Consider the following 14,701-nt stretch of genomic DNA (forward strand, 5'->3'; position numbering starts at 1 on the left):
ATATAGGTGTCTAAAATCTTTTTTCCTTACAACATTAAAACATAATTTTAAAAAGTTGCATTCAGATATTTGTTTGTTTATTATTTTGTTTATTCCTGTGGCTCAGTGGTAGAGCATTGCGTTAGCAGTGCAAAAGGTCGTGGGTTCGATTCCGTGGGAACACACATACTGGTAAAAAATGTGTAGCCTGAATGCACTGTATACTACCTGTCCTAGGTAAAGGAGTTACACCTCTGCCCGCTGCCCACATTTATCTTGCCAATGTTAATATCCTTCTGGGAGAGGAAATCACATGTGTGTTTGACTCCGCCCCCTCCTTGCAGCCGTTTGTCCCTTGCCGTGGCCATTAGGAAGATTCCCAGTCTTAATGGAGCAATGGCAGGTGAAATGAAGCACAAAATACTCTCTGCATTTCTTTTTTGCTTTCTCTCTCACTTTGACACAAATTGGAATGAAAAAAAAAGTAAGTGTTAATAAGTAAAATACTGAAACAGGCATAAAATAAAATAACTACAGTGAAATGTATGTATGTATATATATATATATACACACACACACATTTAATTTTTTATTTATTCATTTGATTTTTCTTAAAATTTTAAACAAAAGTAACAGATTTGTTGCAAAATAATGATTATTCCAATAATTATAATTTACAAGCTATTATTCAAATTAGTTTAGACAATATTATTTATTAACTGCTTTTAATATAAATGAATGCACTTTCATATAGCACAGCTGTTTTCACTAACAGTCATAAAGTTAATAAAATACGTTACTTGCATTGTTTAGTTGCAGAAAAGGTTTGTGGCCCGTGACATTGCGTGATATCCAGCCATTTCCTCACTTTCATGCCATTTGACCCTGACCTTTCCTTTCTTTTATCATTGCATGTACCGTCAGATTGCAAAAAAAATCAATGTCTGTCACCCTTTTTGAGATCACAAGACATTACATCCCCATGTTCTTTGGTGACTTGTCTGTCACTTTGCATTTGGGCCATTGGCTCTGGAGCCGGTCAGGAGAGAGGGGAGGATCCCCTCATTAACAGATTTCCCCCTCATATAAATACCAAAGTGCTGCAACCAGCCAAGTGATATTAAATCCATATTTCATGCATTTCGCCTATGGAGGTGACCGGAAAAAAATCAGAACTTGAGGTATTTATGCATATTTAGCAGACAAAACCTAAGAAAAATGTTCCTGTGGCTCGGTGGTAGAGCATTGCGTTAGCAGTGCAAAAGCTTGTGAGATCGATTCCCAGGAAACACACATACTGGTAAAAAAAATGTATAGCCTGAATGCACTGTAAGTCGCTTTGGATAAAAGCATCTGCTCAATACATAAATTATTATTATTAATTAAATTACAAAACACTGAAATGCAGCTAAAGGTAGAGCATTGCGTTAGCAGTGCAAAAGCTTGTGGGATCGATTCCCAGGAAACACACATAATGGTAAAAAAAATGTATAGCCTGAATGCACTGTAAGTCGCTTTGGATAAAAGCATCTGCTCAATACATAAATTATTATTATTAATTAAATTACAAAACACTGAAATGCAGCTAAATGATTTGAAGGGGTGTCTGCATTAAGTAAATGGTTATGGCAACAAATATATATTGTGTTTAAATTAGCTTACCAACAGCAAAACTAATGACAAATCCTGATGTATAACTGATAAAATATTTATTATTATTATTATTATTATCATCACAAAAGCACTATACAATTCATACATTATTCTTGTATTTGTATACTGTTGTGAAATAATGTTCATTGTTTTTGTAGATGAAAGCCTTTAAGTGAAAATGTCTCTGAGGGGCCGTCAAGAGCCTCCTAAACTGGAGCGACTGGAGTCAGTCATGAGCCAGTTCTCTGGCAGCTTGAACCAAGATGACCTACAAGACGACCCAGAGGAGCTGGTCTTAAGTGGTCATACTGACCTCTGTTGAGGTAAACTGCACAGTACTGTGTCCTCGCTTTCATCAGTGACCTCATAGGACAGCTGACCTCACAGCATACTGATGTAGTTGCTGTATGTCAGAAGGAAAGTGAGTCAGATGGCTCTATATTGGACTTTGAGATGCTGGAGCAGTGCAGTGCAATAGAAACACACAGCTGATACTGAATACTGACTGCAACTCTTTTGTACACGTTACTGCTAGAAAAAAATATAAAACATTTTTTTCTTGAATTCATGGTAAATATAAATTGATCTAATAACTATAAATTAAAATTTGACCCCAAACAGCACCTAACTAAGTGAATTTAGGCTAAATATGCAATCATATTACTTGAATTCCAGTGTTTATTTAATGTTTATTGCTAGATAAATCCAAGTTTTGCATATACTATATTTAAATGTCACAGATTTTGGTAACAGTGTTGCAAAAATTGCAAACCTCATATAAAATAAATAGAAAATCCAGCTCATATAATATTTATTTTGACCTCCTGAGGTTGACGATCAGTTTTTTGTCTTGAATGTTAAGCTCCTCACTGACCATATGTTTAAAAAGATTTCAAGCTCAATTTTGTACCCTGTTCACAGAAAGTGCGACTTATGCTCACTGCTAAAGCAGTGCATGTTCTTTAATATTTCCAGGAACAAACATGTTAATTTCAGCAGGTAAACGCACATGCTTACTAAAATCATTATCTGATGCAGAGCAGATTTAGCTTTGAGAAACTCCAGAGCACACAGCATACTATACACCTCCAGCTGGAGACTTCAATCGCTATCCTGCTGACAATCAAATGGAGCCTCTCCATGCCATTACTGCACAACTTCAAAAGATGAAAAGCCAAACAAACTATTACTAAAGTAGCTGTACTTTAGATTGCTAAGATGTTATCAACCATTTTAAAATACAAGGCCAACATGAGTCTGAATGATTACCACACCATCAAGGTGTGTGTTAGTGTTTTCTTATTGATCTCACCTGGCTCGTGTGATTATCCCTTGAGATATGATCACTAACATTTCAATATTATGATTGTTTTCAGAACCAAGGAACATATCCTTTCAATCAATATACAGCTTTCTTCCATTCAAGTCCCTGGATGGTGTTACATTTCTTGAAGAAGTGCCAATCCAAGTACAAGTGACAGAGGTGAAGCGATTCACACCTACAAGGGTAATACAAATGGGATCACAAATGAATCACTTGCACATTTCTTTAACACTTAAGATGTTCTAAAACAATTTTTAGAACTATAATGCTATTTTAATTACAGGACAATATGATAAAAACAATAGTATGAAGTATTTTAATGTTTTATATCTAATCATGAGCCATGTTACATATGTATATATGTGTAAAAATATATTCAATCAGTCTTGTTTCTTGAAATGATCCACTCAAAGGTGCTGAATCCCAACCTGTATACGATAGAGTTGAGCCATGGAGATTTCAAGTGGAAAATCAAGCGTCGTTTTAAGCACTTCCAGGCACTTCATCAGGAGCTGCTCAAATTCAGGGCCCTCTTAAAAATCCCCCTGCCAAGCCGAATGTAAGATGTGCTTTACTAATTTCATCTCTATATGCATACATTCTCTCACAAACACAGCACAAGCCTTGAAAACACAATCCGCCCCATTGCCTTTTGTGCCGCTGAGTGTTTTCATTTTTCAGTTGGGTGTACTCAATTTGTCCCAGATGTATTCTTGTTAGCGCCCCTGAACCCTACGAAAAACCCTTTTTCTCAGCCTCACTGCACTGTTACCTCTCAGTTAATCAAATCAGAGGTGCTTTCATGGACTCACAACCCAAATCTTGTCAAATATTGACAGTCAGGTTTCCTCTTTTTGACAGTCACTCAGTCAAAAGGTCATTTAAAGGCCGTAAACTGTTTCATGGAGAACACATCCCAGCGTTACCACAAAGACCTGATGCCCTCGTCAAGGAGGAACAGCTCATCAGCAGAAAAGTTACATCTTTTATTTTCAGTTCAATTAATATTGCTATACTGCTCATATATAAATATAAAATACAGTATATAGAGTAAAAGTTGACTTCAGAAATATTGCTTCGTTTAGTTTATGCTATAATTGCTCTAATTGTATTTAAACATGCTTATTTCAGTGTTTCAATCTTTGTTTTGTTCTAACAGCTGCAACTTGAGGACTATCTGAGGAATATATTAAAAAGGCATTTATACAGGACACATCCTGCAACTGTAAGTCACAACCCTTACAAAAATTACTGTTGCAGTACCATGTGATGGTAATATAATGGCATTACGGAATAATCAAACGGCATCAAATAATAGTGTTATCATCATGCTACCATGCCCAAAATAGCATAACATGGTACTTTCTGTTAGTGCATAATGAGGACATAATGACTGTATAACCAATTTTTACTCACAAATTTTTCTAAAATAATCTATCTGTGCAGTGCTATTGTCTAGCAATAGCTCTAGTGTAAAAAAAAATGTTCAGTTACCATTGTGTCACATGATGGCAGAATGAAGGTTCTGGAAGGAACTCTACCTGCTGTGTCCCCACTCATTAAAACAGGCTCTTTTGTAGAGAAAGCCTTTGAGAGGTGATTCCACACTTAGCTTAGTGCTTCACAGGCTAATTCTCTGACAGTCAAATAATTAGCATTCGTTTGCAGGGCTAATTAAAGACTACCTGTACCCGGAAACATTCGCCCCCTGCCCAGTTTTCACCTCACACTTTCCTGGCTAATTATTAAGGTAGAACTGGACTGTACAAAGCAGATGCCAATTTGTACTTCATTTTAGTCACCATAACTAAAATGTTTCAAAGAAATGAAATAATTATATTTTGGAAGTAACTGGTGTATGGCTCCTATACATTTCCCACAAAGCTGGATTGAGGCTTACTGATGCAAATTGAATTTTATTTCAGCTTGAATTTCTGGAAGTGAGTCACATCTCATTTATTCAGGATCTCGGACCAAAAGGAATGTAAGAATGTACATATAAGGAGATAAAGTGAAATATAAAAAAATGGCTTGATTTGTGTTTGTTAATTTATATGTTTATTTGCCTTGACAAAAGTGAAGGTCTGATCTTAAAGAAATCAGGAGGAAACACATTCCCTGTGTGTTACTGGTGCGGATCCAACAGCGTCTGTTACCGGTGGTCCAAAAGGTGCGAAATGTTTTACACTCAGGAAACCATAATACTGTGATGAAAACTGTAATTTTTATTTTTCACCTTTCTTCACAAAGTGCACATAATATCTTTCTGAGAACAACACTTCAGTGATCTTCGTCTCATGGTTTCACAAGTAAGAACACCAAGCCCTGAAATGAATATTGGTGAATAACAGATGCTAATGTTCAGCTATCTTCATCTGTGTGGACAGGAGTGTTATTGTTTTTTTCTTTGACAAGCAGCTACAGTAACATTACACTTACATAATTCACATGGCTCTTAAAAGCAAACACTGAAAGATTCAGCCCCAATTGAATTTTGCTCCTCGGATTGCGATCTTGCTGAGCCTTTGGGTCATGGCATGTTTACTTATTTAGGTTATTATGATGTTTTCCCTAAGCTGATAGAATGGCTCTCCCCCGTTTCAGCTCTCATGTGGTGACTGCTTCATGTTTCAGATGGCTGGTGGTAAAAGACTCCTTTGTTCTCTACATGAGGCCAGAGGATGGCCAAGTAGGCACCGTGATTCTATACGATAAGGGATTTCACATCAAAATAGGGACCCGGGAGACCGGAGTCAGGCATGGAGTCACGATTGAGAATCTTTGCAGGCAGGTTGAGAAAAATGTGCTTTATATTTCAGTTATTTCATCATGCAATTATTGCTATTGAACATGCTTTCAAAAGCTTCATATGCATATATGTGCATATGTATTTTCAGTATTCTCTAAAAACAAGTCTTGTCTTAATAAAGATAATAGTAAGTTAAATAAACTGGGCTTGTTTAAAAAGGATGTTTAGATTTTTACTGGAAAACAAGACAAAAGGGCATTTTTTGTTTTGTTTTGTTTTGGACAGGGCGCTTACTATCAAGTGCTCCACATATAGGCAGGCTCGTTGGTGGGGGCACTCAATAGATGAGTTCCTGTTTGGACAGGACTTTCTGAGGGAAAACCGACATGGGTCTTTCACACCTGTTAGAGAAAACACTACATCAAAATGGTAAGAAAATTTGCTGTCACATTGATTATTTAAATATATTGCGATAGCCCAATTAAAACTATAGAAGACCTAACTCTTTCTTTCTAAATTTTAGTTTAGTTTAAAGTATTACAGGAATCTTCAATTCAATTCAGATAGTCCCTCATTCTTTGTTCTTTTTGTGCCGACATGTGAGCAACACTTACTAGAACGTTTTCTCTTAAATCTCTGTGAAGTACCCTGACACAGTTCTTAAATGAAGCGCCCTGTGCTCCTTTTGAAGGTTTGTCAACGCAGCTGGATACTTTGATGCCATAGCTGATGCCCTGGAAGGAGCAAAGAAGGAAATCTTCATCACAGCCTGGTGGTACGGATTAGAATCAGCTTCAATTACTCCCCATGTACCTCGCTTTTACAACTATGTGAGCGCTTATGTCGTACATTTTAATGTACCATTTTTTGTACCATTGCGATTTTTTGTGACAGCAGTTTGATTTTCTCGAGGTTGGACTGAGATGTTTTACAAAAGGAGAATAATACATGACTGGTTTTGTAGTACGGTGGTTTCATTGGCTTTTTAGCAATACCCACTGAACCAAACAAGTATACATTTTTAAAGAAATAGTTAATCAAAAACAGAAATTTCTGTCTGACCCTGTTGTTCTAAACCATATGACTTTCTTTCTGTGGAGGAGAATTTTGAAAAGAGGATGTTTTTTAAAAATGTGTCTTTTGTGCTTGATAGAATAAAAAAGCCATACATTTTTGGAACAACATAAGGCTGAATATATTATGACAAAAATCCAATTTTGGGTGAACTATCCCTTTAATATAACAGAAATAAAGAATGAAAGTTGTATAGAAGTTGTCAAAGCATTGACTGGTTTTGATATGGCCCTCAGGTTAAGCCCAGAAATCTTCCTCAAACGGCCGGTCTTAGACGGGAACATGTGGAGATTAGACCATGTCCTCAAGCGGAAAGCAGGGAGTCTGAACACCTGCTCAAATCTGGACTTCAGCCAGTTTAATTTTACTTCTCACACATCCATATATTACGTTGCACCTCACAGTTCACCCAGTTCTCTAGTTTTTCCAGTCCAAAAGTTGTTTAGCAATATTTTGTCTTTTGTCATCTCCGCAACAAGGAGTGAAGATCTTTGTCCTGCTCTACAAAGAAGTTGAGGTAGTGATGGGTCTCAACAGCGAGTACACAAAGAAGACCCTGATGGGACTTCACTCTAACATCAGGGTGAGTCGATCAGTATGTCAAACATTGTCAAAAGCAGAATCTTGACAGTATTACAGAGGGGACCCGTCTCTCCGAATCAGCTTCCCATTCTTACGTCTACACACATCTCTCCAAGAACTAAGGTTCAATCAAAACAAATCATAGAAAGCACGAGAGTACCCAGCGTGCCCACTACCTCCGGACACAGGAATAGCATGTTACTTAGATCATGTTTGGACATTGCCATAATTCTCTGTAGTAGAATAAGAGGGATCGCTGTGTTGGGAACCCTACGGATTGTGTCTGGAGATGGTCAGGTTCTTCCTTGCCGATCGTCTCCATAAGAGCCTGAGGCAGCAAGTCTGCTTTCTCCCCTGGTGCCACAGAGCTTGTGTGGCACCATAACACTGTGGTATTCATCACCGTGGCACCCCAGGCCGGTGCGTGATTGACGTGCCGTCACATTATCTTATTGGAGCGCTGGTTGAGTCTAGGCAGAGGAGTGACACTGGGAAGTGGCTTGGGATCCACACCCCAAGGATGTGTGCAGTGAAGCAGCTGGGTGGAGGTATTCCTGGGCCCTGCTGGTGTAGAAACACCTGCCAGGGGCGGTGTCCTCCGGAGGCTTCGCCAAAGCTGGTGGAGACGCAGCTGTTTCGCACAAATGTTGACACCATCTACATTGTGGTGTTATTTTTGGCTTAGAGCCCGCTGTATTTTTTTAGCTGATATTTGGGAAATTTGGTCAATTGACAAAAGAGTTTATTAAATTGAGTCTTGTAAAATCTATGTGTTTGAAGGATTGATTACATCATAGATCTAAAGAACTTCCAGGCTGTCCTCATATTCATATATGTTCTGGTTGTATGTTGTATATTTTGACACATGTACTGTAATACTTCATGTGGGTATTTTATGTACTGTTCAAAGGTTTGGGGACGGTATGATTTTTAAAATGTATTTGAAAGAAGTCTCTTTTGCTCACCGAGTCTGCATATATTTGATCCAAAATACAATTAAAAACATAATATTGTGAAATATTACTACAATTTAAAAGTACTATTTTCTATTTTAATGTATTTTTTTATTTTTTATTATATTTATTAAATGTAATTTATTCCTGTGATGGCAAAGCTAGATTTTTAGCAGCCATTAATCCAGTCTTCAGAGTCACATGATCCTTCAGAAATTCTAATATATGCTTAATTTCTTATTTTCTTACATTTCTTATTATTATCAACATTGAAAACAGTTGTGCTGTGCAATATGTGGAAACCCTGATGCATTTGTTTTCATGATTCTTTGATGAATCGACAGATCAAAAGTGCAGCATTTATTTAAAATCTTTTTTTTTTAACATTGTAAATGTCTTTACTGTCACTTTTGATTAATTTAATGCATCCTCACTAAATAAAAGCATTAATTTCGTGCAGGAACTGTAGTGTGTAAATAGTATAATGTGCACAACAAACATACAAGAAATAGTACAACAACTGTAACATTTGAAATATTCTGAACATAACCTTACTCTTCATTGTTCTTCAATAAAGAATTGCCCAGCATCTTGTGCAGTTAAGAAAAGGAACCTGACAAGTTGCCCATCTCTATTGATTGACAGGTCATCCGACACCCTGATCACATGCCCTCCACAGCATTGCTCTGGGCTCACCATGAGAAGTTGGTAGTGATTGACCAGTCACTCGCCTTTCTGGGAGGGATTGACCTTACCTACGGAAGATGGGACGATTCCCAACACCCACTGACTGATGTGGGAAGTGTGAGAAGAAGCCCTCAGCACAGTCCTGCTCTATCCCCCAGCCTCACTCATGTAAGACCACCACATCAGTAAGATTTTTTATTTATTTTATTTGTTTGTTTTTTTTGTCTTTTGCTCACCGTGGCTGTATTTATTTAATCAAAAATACAGTAAAAAATTGTATATTATTAAATAATATTTCAATTTAAAATAGTATTTCTATTTTAATGAATCATTTGAATACATTTATAATGTTATTTTAACTGTAATTTATTTCTGTGATGGCAAAACTGATTTTTAGCAGCTATTACTCCACTCTTCAGTATCACAGGATCCTTCTAATATGCTGATTTGGTTCTCACTAAACATTTCTTAATATTATCAGTGTTGAAAACAGTTGTGCTTCACAATTTGTTGGATTCTATTAGGAATAACAATACAGTTAAAAAAAGAAAATCCTTGTTATTTCTTAGGGATTTATCTACAGAGAGAGGGCAAATCAGAAATGGATGATATCTCTTCTGCTCAGAGGCACAGAGGCGTAAGTGAATTGGACAGGAATAAACTTCTTGTAAATGTGACCCATTGAGAGTGATAGCCCACAGTGGCCACTCAATGTTTGTCAACATGCCATGCTTATTGCCAGCTGGGTGTTTCTGATATCTGTCAAAGACCTCAATGGGGGAAGTCGACACGCACCTGACAGATGCTAAAGCCTCCTCTGAACATGTGTACCGATGCGCCAAACAGTACTGAAAGTAACATCTTTTATTTAGATTACATTAAAATGTAATGTTAATTCATCTGTAGGACCGCTGCATATTTATTTGTGCGTTATGTTATGAAGTAATTGTATTGATCTGTGATTCATACTTGAAAGCATTGACAGCTAACCTAAACTAAAATTGTAGTGATTTATATTTTGTAGCCGTTCTAACAATGGTGCTCATAAAGGACTGGCCCAGACTGCATTTCTGTTGTATGCTTACTGGGATTGATTTTGTGGCGGGTGATTCAGGGCCTCTGCCTTCTTATTCTTTTCTTTTTCCAACGAGCAAACGTAAAATTGCAATTACGGAGCATCTGGGGCACCCTTGAAGGGCCTGTGGTTGATAATTCCAGTCCTTCTCGCTGGGCCTTTCCTTCCCCCCTGAGAGCTGCATTAAACATAAAGGCCCTGCATGGATGAGTGAGTCAACAAATGACTGGGGCCACTAAATGGGAGCTTGATTTCCTCTATATGCCACCTCTCCCGGCCTGCTGCCTACCTGCCTGCCATTGTGTCATTAAATATGGTTCTGAGCTTTTAAATAAACATGATTTGAACCCAGATGAAGGCACTTATTGCATTTACTTAAGGGGCTTCTCTTAGCATGCTTGAGTGACTGTATCTATCAATGCGGGGCTCCTCAACTGTAAAATCTTTGCTAATATACATGAAACTGTTACAGCTGTTGGTCTAACCTTTCAAAACGTCTCCTAAGGAGCACAGTGATATTTGCACTTAATAAAATTATGCCCACCAGGAGAATAGTGCTCTGACATTTGCCATTTGTCAAGTCGAGGGCACTATGATCCCCCATGAGCCATTAACTCGAAACACATCAGAGGGCATTTTACCCTCGTTCAGACTCGGCGCAGCAGACTGGAGTCAGTTACACTATCGTTTAAGTCATAGCTTCGCTGGGCTGATGCCGCACGGGTGGCCATTACCGCTCCTTACATACTGCATGTTGATAGCTAGCCTGATGTGTCAGCCATATAGATAGCATGGAGGTTTTCTTTGTTTAATGGTTCAGAGTGTGTGTGGGAAAGATGTTCTTGGTTCTTTGGCCCTGGATTGTGCACCAGTGAGAGTTTGGACTAAAGAGTTTAGACTACTTTTTTTTTTTAAAGAATACTAGACAGTGTAGACAGAATCAAGGCAGATACAATACATGTGAGGTAGTATGTTTAAAATAGCATACCAAAACAAAAAGAAGATATTTTCACGAATTATGTTAACAAAACAGTTTTAGTGGCCATTGACTTCCATTATATGGACCGAAACGATGAGGCATTTCTCAAAATATCTTATTTCATGTTCCACAGTAGTTTGGAACAAAATGATGGTGAGTAAATTATAATGGAATTTATATTTCTGAGTGAACTATCCCTTTAAGCTTTAAAATGTTTTAATGGATTTATTTTATAAAGCAGTTATTAAATAGATGAACCTAATAGTGTTAATTTTTCAAATTAGTTTTGATCATCAGCAAAGAACAAACTTTTAGTGCATACTAGAATTATTGCTGTGCAGCCTCAGCTTATTAAATAACAAAAGTGTTACATTACATATACAGTATGTGTTGATTTTTGTCCTGTAGCAATCAGTTGCCACAGTGGAGGAGGACGAGGAGATGAAGTTCAACGTAGAAGTAGAAGAAATTCAGACTGGAGAAGGAGGAGCAGGGAAAGCAGGAGATTCAGGCTCAGTGGAGGATTCAGGAGAGATCTGTGCGAGTTTAACTTTGCCCTTAGTGGAGGAACAGGGAGAAAACAACCTCAACCTGCCCACAGAAAGACTGATAAGAACCCCCTCAGAGAAAAGTCACCACAGCTCTGATGGAACAGAGTCCAGTAAGAGGAATTTAACAAAATAAATGTGACATCAGACTCCAGGTTATTGAGATATGATATATTTTATATACTTTCCTTTTACTGTGTGAAACTTACATATTCTTTATACATTTAATTTAGTTTAATTTTATTATCTAGCATTTTAGTCATTTAGCAGATGCTTTTTTAAAACTTTTTAAAACTTGTCTTGAGAAACTTTTCTGTTTGGTGTTGATAGCGGTGCAAAAATTACATTATTTACCTTTAAGTGTCCACTGTCCAGTAATAGAATTTGACATGAATATAACAAGTGTTTTGCTGTTTAACAGAGGCTGTGTCTGTGTGTGTTCTGTGTGTAGAACATTACTGTAGGAATAGTCTTAATTCCAGGACACCGTTCACTCGGGAATATTACACCAAGAGCTTGTCTCTGCATTCCAGCGATTCATACTCTCTCCCCCTGCCTTACGGTTAGTACTCACATGCAACCAAACACATCTGTGTGACATGCATATACTGACACTTAAATTCAGTGTATATATACAGTACATTTATGCACACACAACTAAACCTTGTTCACTGAAGCTGACATGACACAGCTATAAGAACTAATCAATCTTGATATATAATATATATGAATTGTTATATCATAACAGTTTATCTGTGTAATGCATTTTTTTCTGTCGGTCTGTTTTAGAGACTAGTTCACTAATAAGAGACAAAGACTACTGCAATTTCATCCTGAAAGACTGGGTCAAACTCAACAAACCTTTTGATGGTACGAAACAGTTTAATTAAACCCCAGAAAAAGCACATCTGCAATATCACAACCCACAGCCACAGCCAAAATATCTTCTTTTTTTAAAATGTTTTTGAAACGGTAACACATTAGGCCTTAAGACAAAAACAAACTAGCAAACAAGACAGACAAAAATGACAACTAGACTACACATTCTTTGATATCTCTTGTCAAATTCATCAAATGAAGCAATCCCTCCAACACAGGAATGAGGTAAAGTAGACAGAGAAGTTGTTTCCAACAATTCCATTCTGTAGTCGGTATGGGGTTATTTCCCCAGCTCTATTCTCTTGCCAGAGGGAGATAACTTCATTTTTGCATCTCTGCTTTGTGAATGTGAAGTCCTGGTTTTGCACATCGTGCCAACTGGGTAGGACACAGCAGGGGAATGGAGGAGTCTGATAGATGAATGTAGTGAAATACTCTTAAGATGCTTGTGCATCGTCGAAGACGTTGAAAGAGAAAGACCACACTGTGATGGCTTCAAAAGGACTGTCCGTCATCTCTGTATAATGGTTCGGCTAATGTTTTTATGAATTATAGTTGTTTATTTTTCTCTGGTTAAGATTTCATTGACAGGTATAAGACACCACGGATGCCCTGGCATGATATTGGGGTGCTGGTTCATGGGAAGGCTGCAAGAGATATTGCACGACATTTCATTCAGAGGTGGAACTTTACAAAGGTAAGAAATTAGAAACATTCTTAGCGATCTCAGTGTTTCTCCTCTAAACAGTGAGATAAAATGGAAAGGAAACGGATATCTTCTGCTTCCTAGATTTTTCTCTTGAGAAAAAGACTCAACATTTCAGAAAATAAATAATGTCCCAAGCTGTACTCAGAATAGTCAAGAAATCAAACATCAGATATTTCAAGATTAACTCAAATATTTAGCATCAGATTATTTCAAGAATATAATTATCTGAGCTGTAAATCTGCACACAGAGCTATTGAGTAACCCAAGATCAACATAATTCTCATCTGGGGGAGTTTTGCATTTGAAAGTATTATAATAGAGCATTACAAAGTGAAATGGTTATATTGCATTGTTTGTTATGCAGTATAAGCATATCTTCATGAATGTCCAGAAAAATTAGCTTTTTTAAATTGCTAGAAGGTGCACAAATACCACCTCCATTCAGAAGTCTAATTGTAAGAACTAAAGATCAGAGGAGCATGCACGAAGCCGAGTTTTCCACCCTCTTTCAAGTCTTTTTGAAAAACCATCTTTATTAGCTTGAGCTTAGCACCCCCTGCAGTTGCTCATTGTGTCCTGTTCTGAATGCCGTCAGCATTCAATGGCCGCCCGCACTCTCAGTCCCCTTTTAGAGCAATTAGAGGCCTTTTTACTTTGATTGTTCAGTAATTGAATTGGTTTGAGGCCTGTATGATTTTCTTTTGGATTATGCCAGTCATATTTCAGGCTTGGCTACCGATCAGACACTCTGCTGGTGAATAATTAAAGGAGAGGAAGCCAGGTGTGTGTGTGCGGCAGAAGAGGACAAACAAAAGCCAGTTGAATGCCTCTGATGAGGTGTTTAGTGGAAATGAGAATTTACGGCTCAAAGACAGACTAGTCTCATTTATATCTTTTGCTGCTGATTAGGGAACGCCGCTCATCACAAAGAAAGTATTGTAAAGTGGGAACAATCCTGTTGGTGATTTGTGTGGAAGGCTTTATGAGATGTATTAGATGACTTTTCATATGTATAGGTAGTGTATATAAATGCACTACCATTCCAAAGTTTGGCATTGGAATTTTTTAATGCATTTATTATGCAAGGCTGCTTTTATCAAAAATACAGTAAAAACATAAATATTGTAAAATATTATTGTGATTTAAAATAAATGTTGTCTATTTTAACTATTTAAAAATGTAGTTCATTCTTGTGATGGCAAAGCTGAATTTTCAGCAGCCATTACTCCACTCTTTAATGTCAATGTTTTGATTTGGAGCTCAAGAAATATTTGTGACCACAAAACCAGTCATAAGGGTCAGTTTTTTGAAATTGAGATTTATACATCATCTGAAAGCTGAATAAGCTTTCCATTGATGTATGGTTTGTTAAGATAGGACAATATTTGGCTGATACACAACTATTCGAACATCTGGAATCTGAGGGTGCAAAAAATCGAAATATTGAGAAAATCGCCTTTAAAATTGTCCAAATGAAGTCCTTAGCAATACATATTACTAATCAAAAATT

The 14,701-nt window shown here is 37.2% G+C and overlaps 1 pseudogene; it reads left to right on the forward strand.

Moving 5' to 3' along the window:
* Window positions 1-354: 354 nt before the first annotated feature.
* LOC107740916 (phospholipase D1-like) overlaps window positions 355-14,701 on the forward strand; it is a 22,482-nt pseudogene continuing 8,135 nt past the window's right edge.

Source organism: Sinocyclocheilus rhinocerous, unplaced genomic scaffold (assembly GCF_001515625.1).
Source record: "Sinocyclocheilus rhinocerous isolate Xijiao unplaced genomic scaffold, SAMN03320098_v1.1 scaffold165, whole genome shotgun sequence".
Taxonomy (NCBI): Eukaryota; Metazoa; Chordata; class Actinopteri; order Cypriniformes; family Cyprinidae; genus Sinocyclocheilus; species Sinocyclocheilus rhinocerous.